Source organism: Amphiura filiformis, chromosome 15 (assembly GCF_039555335.1).
Source record: "Amphiura filiformis chromosome 15, Afil_fr2py, whole genome shotgun sequence".
NCBI classification, from domain to species: domain Eukaryota; kingdom Metazoa; phylum Echinodermata; class Ophiuroidea; order Amphilepidida; family Amphiuridae; genus Amphiura; species Amphiura filiformis.
The window spans coordinates 21405644-21418998 of NC_092642.1; the positions used below are offsets into that span (position 1 = coordinate 21405644).

General features: G+C 35.8%; 6 non-coding genes across 6 annotated transcripts; all 6 read right to left on the reverse strand.

Moving 5' to 3' along the window:
- Positions 1-759: 759 nt before the first annotated feature.
- On the reverse strand, positions 760-866 carry LOC140172242 (U6 spliceosomal RNA). Its single transcript, XR_011861719.1, has one exon. It is a non-coding gene; the product is annotated as a U6 spliceosomal RNA (small nuclear RNA).
- A 2081-nt stretch (positions 867-2947) lies between these two features.
- On the reverse strand, positions 2948-3054 carry LOC140172244 (U6 spliceosomal RNA). The gene has a single exon (XR_011861720.1). It is a non-coding gene; the product is annotated as a U6 spliceosomal RNA (small nuclear RNA).
- A 2081-nt stretch (positions 3055-5135) lies between these two features.
- On the reverse strand, positions 5136-5242 carry LOC140172252 (U6 spliceosomal RNA). The gene has a single exon (XR_011861727.1). It is a non-coding gene; the product is annotated as a U6 spliceosomal RNA (small nuclear RNA).
- A 2077-nt stretch (positions 5243-7319) lies between these two features.
- Positions 7320-7426, reverse strand: LOC140172245 (U6 spliceosomal RNA). Its single transcript, XR_011861721.1, has one exon. It is a non-coding gene; the product is annotated as a U6 spliceosomal RNA (small nuclear RNA).
- Positions 7427-9504: 2078 nt separating this feature from the next.
- On the reverse strand, positions 9505-9611 carry LOC140172246 (U6 spliceosomal RNA). Its single transcript, XR_011861722.1, has one exon. It is a non-coding gene; the product is annotated as a U6 spliceosomal RNA (small nuclear RNA).
- Positions 9612-11690: 2079 nt separating this feature from the next.
- On the reverse strand, positions 11691-11797 carry LOC140172247 (U6 spliceosomal RNA). The gene has a single exon (XR_011861723.1). It is a non-coding gene; the product is annotated as a U6 spliceosomal RNA (small nuclear RNA).
- Between the last annotated feature and the right edge of the window lie 1558 nt (positions 11798-13355).

Sequence of the window (13355 nt, forward strand, 5' to 3'; positions counted from 1 at the left end):
GCCCCAACCATTAAAAAACCCTTGGCTAATGTTTCAAACTTTTTAATGTCAACCTTATGTCAATTTCAATAGACAGCACATATCAGTAGACAGCACACTGTACAGTATTTCATTCAACAATGCTATCTTCAGTAGACAGCACACTGTGCAGTATTTCATTCAACAATGTTATCTTCAGTAGACAGCACACTGTGCAGTATTTCATTCAACAATGTTATCTTCAGTAGACAGCACACTGTCCAGTATTTCATTCAACAATGTTATCTTCAGTAGACAGCACACTGTACAGTATTTCATTCAACAATGTTATCTTCAGTAGACAGCACACTGTACAGTATTTCATTCAACAATGTTATCTTCAGTAGACAGCACACTGTACAGTATTTCATTCAACAATGTTATCTTCAGTAGACAGCACACTGTGCAGTATTTCATTCAACAATGTTATCTTCAGTAGACAGCACACTGTGCAGTATTTCATTCAACAATGTTATCTTCAGTAGACAGCACACTGTACAGTATTTCATTCAACAATGTTATCTTCAGTAGACAGCACACTGTACAGTATTTCATTCAACAATGTTATCTTCAGTAGACAGCACACTGTACAGTATTTCATTCAACAATGTTATCTTCAGTAGACAGCACAATATCTATAAATTGAAACAATTGAAAATAAATTGAAACATTTGGTACGAAAATTGAAACATCGTGTTCCAAATTGTTCCAAATGTTTCAATTTTGTCAGAAATGATTCAAAAAAATATGGAACGCTTCACGATTTTGCGTGTCATCCTTGCGCAGGGGCCATGCTAATCTTCTCTGTATCGTTCCAATTTTAGTATATGTGCTGCCGAAGCAAGCACGATAAAAGATAGCACGGACTTGATATTTATATCATCAAAAGTATCGAACATATATTCCTTGGTGTCAAAACGTTGTTACAACGTGCTATTTTACCAATAATAACCAACAGAGGGCGCCCGACACTGACTAACAGCCATTGCAGGTCACGATCCATTATATTACGTTTAAATTACCCGCCGCGGATTATGCGTGCCGAATCGGTAACTAGCGAAAGTCGTTTGCTCAAACGAGATCTGCATGCACATCGACCAACTAACCTAGAGCTTTTGTGATTCATGAAGCACGAAATCAGTCGGTGACTATAATGCTAGGACACGGTAACCTTTTCGTTTGTCGTTTATGAACACTATATAAGCCAAGTTTTAGGCCATTGGATACAGTTAAGTAGTTATGTTAACCAAGTTTGGTGACAACGCACGTTAATTGAAGTAGGCCCTATCAGCATATCATTTAAAGGATGTTCGCCAAATTATCACCGATAGCCCCTACATGAACGAATACATGAACTAATAGTTTCATTCCAGTGAACATAATGAACAAGTCAAAATTACACTTTTTAATTTTGTTTAATGTTTATAATTATGTCAAACTGATTAAAGTGCGGTGTCACGTTTTTCGCCAGTGAAGTAGCAGTTGTGAATGTTGACTTATTAGTTCATGAGTTTCATTCTAGTAAACCTTGTGTTTTTGAGTACCATACCTATAATTATATAAATCTGCAGTTAATTCGACACACATATCAGAAACATGACTTGCTATCATCCATCTCTCAAAATATAGTGGAAGACAATGACTTTCAGGATTTAGATTTCATACAGCGTTTTACACACTAAAATATGTAGGCCTTAATCATGCGCTGTGCTAATCACTGAGTCACTGTGAGATTGTGTGATACTTTCTGTCCACGTTGTCGTTGAATTTATATTTAGGCCCCATATCACTGTGTGAAAACGGGAAATTGCATATTAAAAGCTGACAAACTGTACACTTTTTTTTTAAACAAGGTGTAAATAAAATAAAACTGCAGTAAAATTACCACCACAAATTTTGGTTAAATCGCCCCATGACTTTCAGGATTTAGATTTCATACAGCGTTTTACACACTAAAATATGTAGGCCTTAATAATGCGCTGTGCTAATCACTGAGTCTATGTGAGATTGTGTGATACTTTCTGTCCACGTTGAATTTATATTTAGGCCCCTTATCACTGTGTGAAAACGGGAAATTGCATATTAAAAGCTGATAAACTTCACACTTTTTTAAACAAGGTGTAAATAAAATAAAACTGCATTAAAATCACCACCACAAATTTGGTTAAATCGCCCCAACCATTAAAAACCCTTGGCTAATGTTTCAAACTTTTTAATGTCAACCTTATGTCAATTTCAATAGACAGCACATATCAGTAGACAGCACACTGTACAGTATTTCATTCAACAATGCTATCTTCAGTAGACAGCACACTGTGCAGTATTTCATTCAACAATGTTATCTTCAGTAGACAGCACACTGTGCAGTATTTCATTCAACAATGTTATCTTCAGTAGACAGCACACTGTCCAGTATTTCATTCAACAATGTTATCTTCAGTAGACAGCACACTGTACAGTATTTCATTCAACAATGTTATCTTCAGTAGACAGCACACTGTACAGTATTTCATTCAACAATGTTATCTTCAGTAGACAGCACACTGTACAGTATTTCATTCAACAATGTTATCTTCAGTAGACAGCACACTGTGCAGTATTTCATTCAACAATGTTATCTTCAGTAGACAGCACACTGTGCAGTATTTCATTCAACAATGTTATCTTCAGTAGACAGCACACTGTACAGTATTTCATTCAACAATGTTATCTTCAGTAGACAGCACACTGTACAGTATTTCATTCAACAATGTTATCTTCAGTAGACAGCACACTGTACAGTATTTCATTCAACAATGTTATCTTCAGTAGACAGCACAATATCTATAAATTGAAACAATTGAAAATAAATTGAAACATTTGGTACGAAAATTGAAACATCGTGTTCCAAATTGTTCCAAATGTTTCAATTTTGTCAGAAATGATTCAAAAAAATATGGAACGCTTCACGATTTTGCGTGTCATCCTTGCGCAGGGGCCATGCTAATCTTCTCTGTATCGTTCCAATTTTAGTATATGTGCTGCCGAAGCAAGCACGATAAAAGATAGCACGGACTTGATATTTATATCATCAAGAGGTATCGAACATATATTCCTTGGTGTCAAAACGTTGTTACAACGTGCTATTTTACCAATAATAACCAACAGAGGGCGCCCGACACTGACTAACAGCCATTGCAGGTCACGATCCATTATATTACGTTTAAATTACCCGCCGCGGATTATGCGTGCCGAATCGGTAACTAGCGAAAGTCGTTTGCTCAAACGAGATCTGCATGCACATCGACCAACTAACCTAGAGCTTTTGTGATTCATGAAGCACGAAATCAGTCGGTGACTATAATGCTAGGACACGGTAACCTTTTCGTTTGTCGTTTATGAACACTATATAAGCCAAGTTTTAGGCCATTGGATACAGTTAAGTAGTTATGTTAACCAAGTTTGGTGACAACGCACGTTAATTGAAGTAGGCCCTATCAGCATATCATTTAAAGGATGTTCGCCAAATTATCACCGATAGCCCCTACATGAACGAATACATGAACTAATAGTTTCATTCCAGTGAACATAATGAACAAGTCAAAATTACACTTTTTAATTTTGTTTAATGTTTATAATTATGTCAAACTGATTAAAGTGCGGTGTCACGTTTTTCGCCAGTGAAGTAGCAGTTGTGAATGTTGACTTATTAGTTCATGAGTTTCATTCTAGTAAACCTTGTGTTTTTTGAGTACCATACCTATAATTATATAAATCTGCAGTTAATTCGACACACATATCAGAAACATGACTTGCTATCATCCATCTCTCAAAATATAGTGGAAGACAATGACTTTCAGGATTTAGATTTCATACAGCGTTTTACACACTAAAATATGTAGGCCTTAATCATGCGCTGTGCTAATCACTGAGTCACTGTGAGATTGTGTGATACTTTCTGTCCACGTTGTCGTTGAATTTATATTTAGGCCCCATATCACTGTGTGAAAACGGGAAATTGCATATTAAAAGCTGACAAACTGTACACTTTTTTAAACAAGGTGTAAATAAAATAAAACTGCAGTAAAATTACCACCACAAATTTTGGTTAAATCGCCCCATGACTTTCAGGATTTAGATTTCATACAGCGTTTTACACACTAAAATATGTAGGCCTTAATAATGCGCTGTGCTAATCACTGAGTCTATGTGAGATTGTGTGATACTTTCTGTCCACGTTGAATTTATATTTAGGCCCCTTATCACTGTGTGAAAACGGGAAATTGCATATTAAAAGCTGATAAACTTCACACTTTTTTAAACAAGGTGTAAATAAAATAAAACTGCATTAAAATCACCACCACAAATTTGGTTAAATCGCCCCAACCATTAAAAACCCTTGGCTAATGTTTCAAACTTTTTAATGTCAACCTTATGTCAATTTCAATAGACAGCACATATCAGTAGACAGCACACTGTACAGTATTTCATTCAACAATGCTATCTTCAGTAGACAGCACACTGTGCAGTATTTCATTCAACAATGTTATCTTCAGTAGACAGCACACTGTGCAGTATTTCATTCAACAATGTTATCTTCAGTAGACAGCACACTGTCCAGTATTTCATTCAACAATGTTATCTTCAGTAGACAGCACACTGTACAGTATTTCATTCAACAATGTTATCTTCAGTAGACAGCACACTGTACAGTATTTCATTCAACAATGTTATCTTCAGTAGACAGCACACTGTACAGTATTTCATTCAACAATGTTATCTTCAGTAGACAGCACACTGTGCAGTATTTCATTCAACAATGTTATCTTCAGTAGACAGCACACTGTGCAGTATTTCATTCAACAATGTTATCTTCAGTAGACAGCACACTGTACAGTATTTCATTCAACAATGTTATCTTCAGTAGACAGCACACTGTACAGTATTTCATTCAACAATGTTATCTTCAGTAGACAGCACACTGTACAGTATTTCATTCAACAATGTTATCTTCAGTAGACAGCACAATATCTATAAATTGAAACAATTGAAAATAAATTGAAACATTTGGTACGAAAATTGAAACATCGTGTTCCAAATTGTTCCAAATGTTTCAATTTTGTCAGAAATGATTCAAAAAAAATATGGAACGCTTCACGATTTTGCGTGTCATCCTTGCGCAGGGGCCATGCTAATCTTCTCTGTATCGTTCCAATTTTAGTATATGTGCTGCCGAAGCAAACACGATAAAAGATAGCACGGACTTGATATTTATATCATCAAAAGTATCGAACATATATTCCTTGGTGTCAAAACGTTGTTACAACGTGCTATTTTACCAATAATAACCAACAGAGGGCGCCCGACACTGACTAACAGCCATTGCAGGTCACGATCCATTATATTACGTTTAAATTACCCGCCGCGGATTATGCGTGCCGAATCGGTAACTAGCGAAAGTCGTTTGCTCAAACGAGATCTGCATGCACATCGACCAACTAACCTAGAGCTTTTGTGATTCATGAAGCACGAAATCAGTCGGTGACTATAATGCTAGGACACGGTAACCTTTTCGTTTGTCGTTTATGAACACTATATAAGCCAAGTTTTAGGCCATTGGATACAGTTAAGTAGTTATGTTAACCAAGTTTGGTGACAACGCACGTTAATTGAAGTAGGCCCTATCAGCATATCATTTAAAGGATGTTCGCCAAATTATCACCGATAGCCCCTACATGAACGAATACATGAACTAATAGTTTCATTCCAGTGAACATAATGAACAAGTCAAAATTACACTTTTTAATTTTGTTTAATGTTTATAATTATGTCAAACTGATTAAAGTGCGGTGTCACGTTTTCGCCAGTGAAGTAGCAGTTGTGAATGTTGACTTATTAGTTCATGAGATTCATTCTAGTAAACCTTGTGTTTTTGAGTACCATACCTATAATTATATAAATCTGCAGTTAATTCGACACACATATCAGAAACATGACTTGCTATCATCCATCTCTCAAAATATAGTGGAAGACAATGACTTTCAGGATTTAGATTTCATACAGCGTTTTACACACTAAAATATGTAGGCCTTAATCATGCGCTGTGCTAATCACTGAGTCACTGTGAGATTGTGTGATACTTTCTGTCCACGTTGTCGTTGAATTTATATTTAGGCCCCATATCACTGTGTGAAAACGGGAAATTGCATATTAAAAGCTGACAAACTGTACACTTTTTTAAACAAGGTGTAAATAAAATAAAACTGCAGTAAAATTACCACCACAAATTTTGGTTAAATCGCCCCATGACTTTCAGGATTTAGATTTCATACAGCGTTTTACACTAAAATATGTAGGCCTTAATAATGCGCTGTGCTAATCACTGAGTCTATGTGAGATTGTGTGATACTTTCTGTCCACGTTGAATTTATATTTAGGCCCTTATCACTGTGTGAAAACGGAAATTGCATATTAAAAGCTGATAAACTTCACACTTTTTTTTTAAACAAGGTGTAAATAAAATAAAACTGCATTAAAATCACCACCACAAATTTGGTTAAATCGCCCCAACCATTAAAAAACCCTTGGCTAATGTTTCAAACTTTTTAATGTCAACCTTATGTCAATTTCAATAGACAGCACATATCAGTAGACAGCACACTGTACAGTATTTCATTCAACAATGCTATCTTCAGTAGACAGCACACTGTGCAGTATTTCATTCAACAATGTTATCTTCAGTAGACAGCACACTGTGCAGTATTTCATTCAACAATGTTATCTTCAGTAGACAGCACACTGTCCAGTATTTCATTCAACAATGTTATCTTCAGTAGACAGCACACTGTACAGTATTTCATTCAACAATGTTATCTTCAGTAGACAGCACACTGTACAGTATTTCATTCAACAATGTTATCTTCAGTAGACAGCACACTGTACAGTATTTCATTCAACAATGTTATCTTCAGTAGACAGCACACTGTGCAGTATTTCATTCAACAATGTTATCTTCAGTAGACAGCACACTGTGCAGTATTTCATTCAACAATGTTATCTTCAGTAGACAGCACACTGTACAGTATTTCATTCAACAATGTTATCTTCAGTAGACAGCACACTGTACAGTATTTCATTCAACAATGTTATCTTCAGTAGACAGCACACTGTACAGTATTTCATTCAACAATGTTATCTTCAGTAGACAGCACAATATCTATAAATTGAAACAATTGAAAATAAATTGAAACATTTGGTACGAAAATTGAAACATCGTGTTCCAAATTGTTCCAAATGTTTCAATTTTGTCAGAAATGATTCAAAAAAATATGGAACGCTTCACGATTTTGCGTGTCATCCTTGCGCAGGGGCCATGCTAATCTTCTCTGTATCGTTCCAATTTTAGTATATGTGCTGCCGAAGCAAGCACGATAAAAGATAGCACGGACTTGATATTTATATCATCAAAAGTATCGAACATATATTCCTTGGTGTCAAAACGTTGTTACAACGTGCTATTTTACCAATAATAACCAACAGAGGGCGCCCGACACTGACTAACAGCCATTGCAGGTCACGATCCATTATATTACGTTTAAATTACCCGCCGCGGATTATGCGTGCCGAATCGGTAACTAGCGAAAGTCGTTTGCTCAAACGAGATCTGCATGCACATCGACCAACTAACCTAGAGCTTTTGTGATTCATGAAGCACGAAATCAGTCGGTGACTATAATGCTAGGACACGGTAACCTTTTCGTTTGTCGTTTATGAACACTATATAAGCCAAGTTTTAGGCCATTGGATACAGTTAAGTAGTTATGTTAACCAAGTTTGGTGACAACGCACGTTAATTGAAGTAGGCCCTATCAGCATATCATTTAAAGGATGTTCGCCAAATTATCACCGATAGCCCCTACATGAACGAATACATGAACTAATAGTTTCATTCCAGTGAACATAATGAACAAGTCAAAATTACACTTTTAATTTTGTTTAATGTTTATAATTATGTCAAACTGATTAAAGTGCGGTGTCACGTTTTTCGCCAGTGAAGTAGCAGTTGTGAATGTTGACTTATTAGTTCATGAGTTTCATTCTAGTAAACCTTGTGTTTTTTGAGTACCATACCTATAATTATATAAATCTGCAGTTAATTCGACACACATATCAGAAACATGACTTGCTATCATCCATCTCTCAAAATATAGTGGAAGACAATGACTTTCAGGATTTAGATTTCATACAGCGTTTTACACACTAAAATATGTAGGCCTTAATCATGCGCTGTGCTAATCACTGAGTCACTGTGAGATTGTGTGATACTTTCTGTCCACGTTGTCGTTGAATTTATATTTAGGCCCCATATCACTGTGTGAAAACGGGAAATTGCATATTAAAAGCTGACAAACTGTACACTTTTTTAAACAAGGTGTAAATAAAATAAAACTGCAGTAAAATTACCACCACAAATTTTGGTTAAATCGCCCCATGACTTTCAGGATTTAGATTTCATACAGCGTTTTACACACTAAAATATGTAGGCCTTAATAATGCGCTGTGCTAATCACTGAGTCTATGTGAGATTGTGTGATACTTTCTGTCCACGTTGAATTTATATTTAGGCCCTTATCACTGTGTGAAAACGGGAAATTGCATATTAAAAGCTGATAAACTTCACACTTTTTTAAACAAGGTGTAAATAAAATAAAACTGCATTAAAATCACCACCACAAATTTGGTTAAATCGCCCCAACCATTAAAAAACCCTTGGCTAATGTTTCAAACTTTTTAATGTCAACCTTATGTCAATTTCAATAGACAGCACATATCAGTAGACAGCACACTGTACAGTATTTCATTCAACAATGCTATCTTCAGTAGACAGCACACTGTGCAGTATTTCATTCAACAATGTTATCTTCAGTAGACAGCACACTGTGCAGTATTTCATTCAACAATGTTATCTTCAGTAGACAGCACACTGTCCAGTATTTCATTCAACAATGTTATCTTCAGTAGACAGCACACTGTACAGTATTTCATTCAACAATGTTATCTTCAGTAGACAGCACACTGTACAGTATTTCATTCAACAATGTTATCTTCAGTAGACAGCACACTGTACAGTATTTCATTCAACAATGTTATCTTCAGTAGACAGCACACTGTGCAGTATTTCATTCAACAATGTTATCTTCAGTAGACAGCACACTGTGCAGTATTTCATTCAACAATGTTATCTTCAGTAGACAGCACACTGTACAGTATTTCATTCAACAATGTTATCTTCAGTAGACAGCACACTGTACAGTATTTCATTCAACAATGTTATCTTCAGTAGACAGCACACTGTACAGTATTTCATTCAACAATGTTATCTTCAGTAGACAGCACAATATCTATAAATTGAAACAATTGAAAATAAATTGAAACATTTGGTACGAAAATTGAAACATCGTGTTCCAAATTGTTCCAAATGTTTCAATTTTGTCAGAAATGATTCAAAAAAATATGGAACGCTTCACGATTTTGCGTGTCATCCTTGCGCAGGGGCCATGCTAATCTTCTCTGTATCGTTCCAATTTTAGTATATGTGCTGCCGAAGCAAGCACGATAAAAGATAGCACGGACTTGATATTTATATCATCAAAAGTATCGAACATATATTCCTTGGTGTCAAAACGTTGTTACAACGTGCTATTTTACCAATAATAACCAACAGAGGGCGCCCGACACTGACTAACAGCCATTGCAGGTCACGATCCATTATATTACGTTTAAATTACCCGCCGCGGATTATGCGTGCCGAATCGGTAACTAGCGAAAGTCGTTTGCTCAAACGAGATCTGCATGCACATCGACCAACTAACCTAGAGCTTTTGTGATTCATGAAGCACGAAATCAGTCGGTGACTATAATGCTAGGACACGGTAACCTTTTCGTTTGTCGTTTATGAACACTATATAAGCCAAGTTTTAGGCCATTGGATACAGTTAAGTAGTTATGTTAACCAAGTTTGGTGACAACGCACGTTAATTGAAGTAGGCCCTATCAGCATATCATTTAAAGGATGTTCGCCAAATTATCACCGATAGCCCCTACATGAACGAATACATGAACTAATAGTTTCATTCCAGTGAACATAATGAACAAGTCAAAATTACACTTTTTAATTTTGTTTAATGTTTATAATTATGTCAAACTGATTAAAGTGCGGTGTCACGTTTTTCGCCAGTGAAGTAGCAGTTGTGAATGTTGACTTATTAGTTCATGAGTTTCATTCTAGTAAACCTTGTGTTTTTTGAGTACCATACCTATAATTATATAAATCTGCAGTTAATTCGACACACATATCAGAAACATGACTTGCTATCATCCATCTCTCAAAATATAGTGGAAGACAATGACTTTCAGGATTTAGATTTCATACAGCGTTTTACACACTAAAATATGTAGGCCTTAATCATGCGCTGTGCTAATCACTGAGTCACTGTGAGATTGTGTGATACTTTCTGTCCACGTTGTCGTTGAATTTATATTTAGGCCCCATATCACTGTGTGAAAACGGGAAATTGCATATTAAAAGCTGACAAACTGTACACTTTTTTAAACAAGGTGTAAATAAAATAAAACTGCAGTAAAATTACCACCACAAATTTTGGTTAAATCGCCCCATGACTTTCAGGATTTAGATTTCATACAGCGTTTTACACACTAAAATATGTAGGCCTTAATAATGCGCTGTGCTAATCACTGAGTCTATGTGAGATTGTGTGATACTTTCTGTCCACGTTGAATTTATATTTAGGCCCCTTATCACTGTGTGAAAACGGGAAATTGCATATTAAAAGCTGATAAACTTCACACTTTTTTAAACAAGGTGTAAATAAAATAAAACTGCATTAAAATCACCACCACAAATTTGGTTAAATCGCCCCAACCATTAAAAACCCTTGGCTAATGTTTCAAACTTTTTAATGTCAACCTTATGTCAATTTCAATAGACAGCACATATCAGTAGACAGCACACTGTACAGTATTTCATTCAACAATGCTATCTTCAGTAGACAGCACACTGTGCAGTATTTCATTCAACAATGTTATCTTCAGTAGACAGCACACTGTGCAGTATTTCATTCAACAATGTTATCTTCAGTAGACAGCACACTGTCCAGTATTTCATTCAACAATGTTATCTTCAGTAGACAGCACACTGTACAGTATTTCATTCAACAATGTTATCTTCAGTAGACAGCACACTGTACAGTATTTCATTCAACAATGTTATCTTCAGTAGACAGCACACTGTACAGTATTTCATTCAACAATGTTATCTTCAGTAGACAGCACACTGTGCAGTATTTCATTCAACAATGTTATCTTCAGTAGACAGCACACTGTGCAGTATTTCATTCAACAATGTTATCTTCAGTAGACAGCACACTGTACAGTATTTCATTCAACAATGTTATCTTCAGTAGACAGCACACTGTACAGTATTTCATTCAACAATGTTATCTTCAGTAGACAGCACACTGTACAGTATTTCATTCAACAATGTTATCTTCAGTAGACAGCACAATATCTATAAATTGAAACAATTGAAAATAAATTGAAACATTTGGTACGAAAATTGAAACATCGTGTTCCAAATTGTTCCAAATGTTTCAATTTTGTCAGAAATGATTCAAAAAAATATGGAACGCTTCACGATTTTGCGTGTCATCCTTGCGCAGGGGCCATGCTAATCTTCTCTGTATCGTTCCAATTTTAGTATATGTGCTGCCGAAGCAAGCACGATAAAAGATAGCACGGACTTGATATTTATATCATCAAAAAGTATCGAACATATATTCCTTGGTGTCAAAACGTTGTTACAACGTGCTATTTTACCAATAATAACCAACAGAGGGCGCCCGACACTGACTAACAGCCATTGCAGGTCACGATCCATTATATTACGTTTAAATTACCCGCCGCGGATTATGCGTGCCGAATCGGTAACTAGCGAAAGTCGTTTGCTCAAACGAGATCTGCATGCACATCGACCAACTAACCTAGAGCTTTTGTGATTCATGAAGCACGAAATCAGTCGGTGACTATAATGCTAGGACACGGTAACCTTTTCGTTTGTCGTTTATGAACACTATATAAGCCAAGTTTTAGGCCATTGGATACAGTTAAGTAGTTATGTTAACCAAGTTTGGTGACAACGCACGTTAATTGAAGTAGGCCCTATCAGCATATCATTTAAAGGATGTTCGCCAAATTATCACCGATAGCCCCTACATGAACGAATACATGAACTAATAGTTTCATTCCAGTGAACATAATGAACAAGTCAAAATTACACTTTTTAATTTTGTTTAATGTTTATAATTATGTCAAACTGATTAAAGTGCGGTGTCACGTTTTTCGCCAGTGAAGTAGCAGTTGTGAATGTTGACTTATTAGTTCATGAGTTTCATTCTAGTAAACCTTGTGTTTTTTGAGTACCATACCTATAATTATATAAATCTGCAGTTAATTCGACACACATATCAGAAACATGACTTGCTATCATCCATCTCTCAAAATATAGTGGAAGACAATGACTTTCAGGATTTAGATTTCATACAGCGTTTTACACACTAAAATATGTAGGCCTTAATCATGCGCTGTGCTAATCACTGAGTCACTGTGAGATTGTGTGATACTTTCTGTCCACGTTGTCGTTGAATTTATATTTAGGCCCCATATCACTGTGTGAAAACGGGAAATTGCATATTAAAAGCTGACAAACTGTACACTTTTTTTAAACAAGGTGTAAATAAAATAAAACTGCAGTAAAATTACCACCACAAATTTTGGTTAAATCGCCCCATGACTTTCAGGATTTAGATTTCATACAGCGTTTTACACACTAAAATATGTAGGCCTTAATAATGCGCTGTGCTAATCACTGAGTCTATGTGAGATTGTGTGATACTTTCTGTCCACGTTGAATTTATATTTAGGCCCCTTATCACTGTGTGAAAACGGGAAATTGCATATTAAAAGCTGATAAACTTCACACTTTTTTAAACAAGGTGTAAATAAAATAAAACTGCATTAAAATCACCACCACAAATTTGGTTAAATCGCCCCAACCATTAAAAAAACCCTTGGCTAATGTTTCAAACTTTTTAATGTCAACCTTATGTCAATTTCAATAGACAGCACATATCAGTAGACAGCACACTGTACAGTATTTCATTCAACAATGCTATCTTCAGTAGACAGCACACTGTGCAGTATTTCATTCAACAATGTTATCTTCAGTAGACAGCACACTGTGCAGTATTTCATTCAACAATGTTATCTTCAGTAGACAGCAC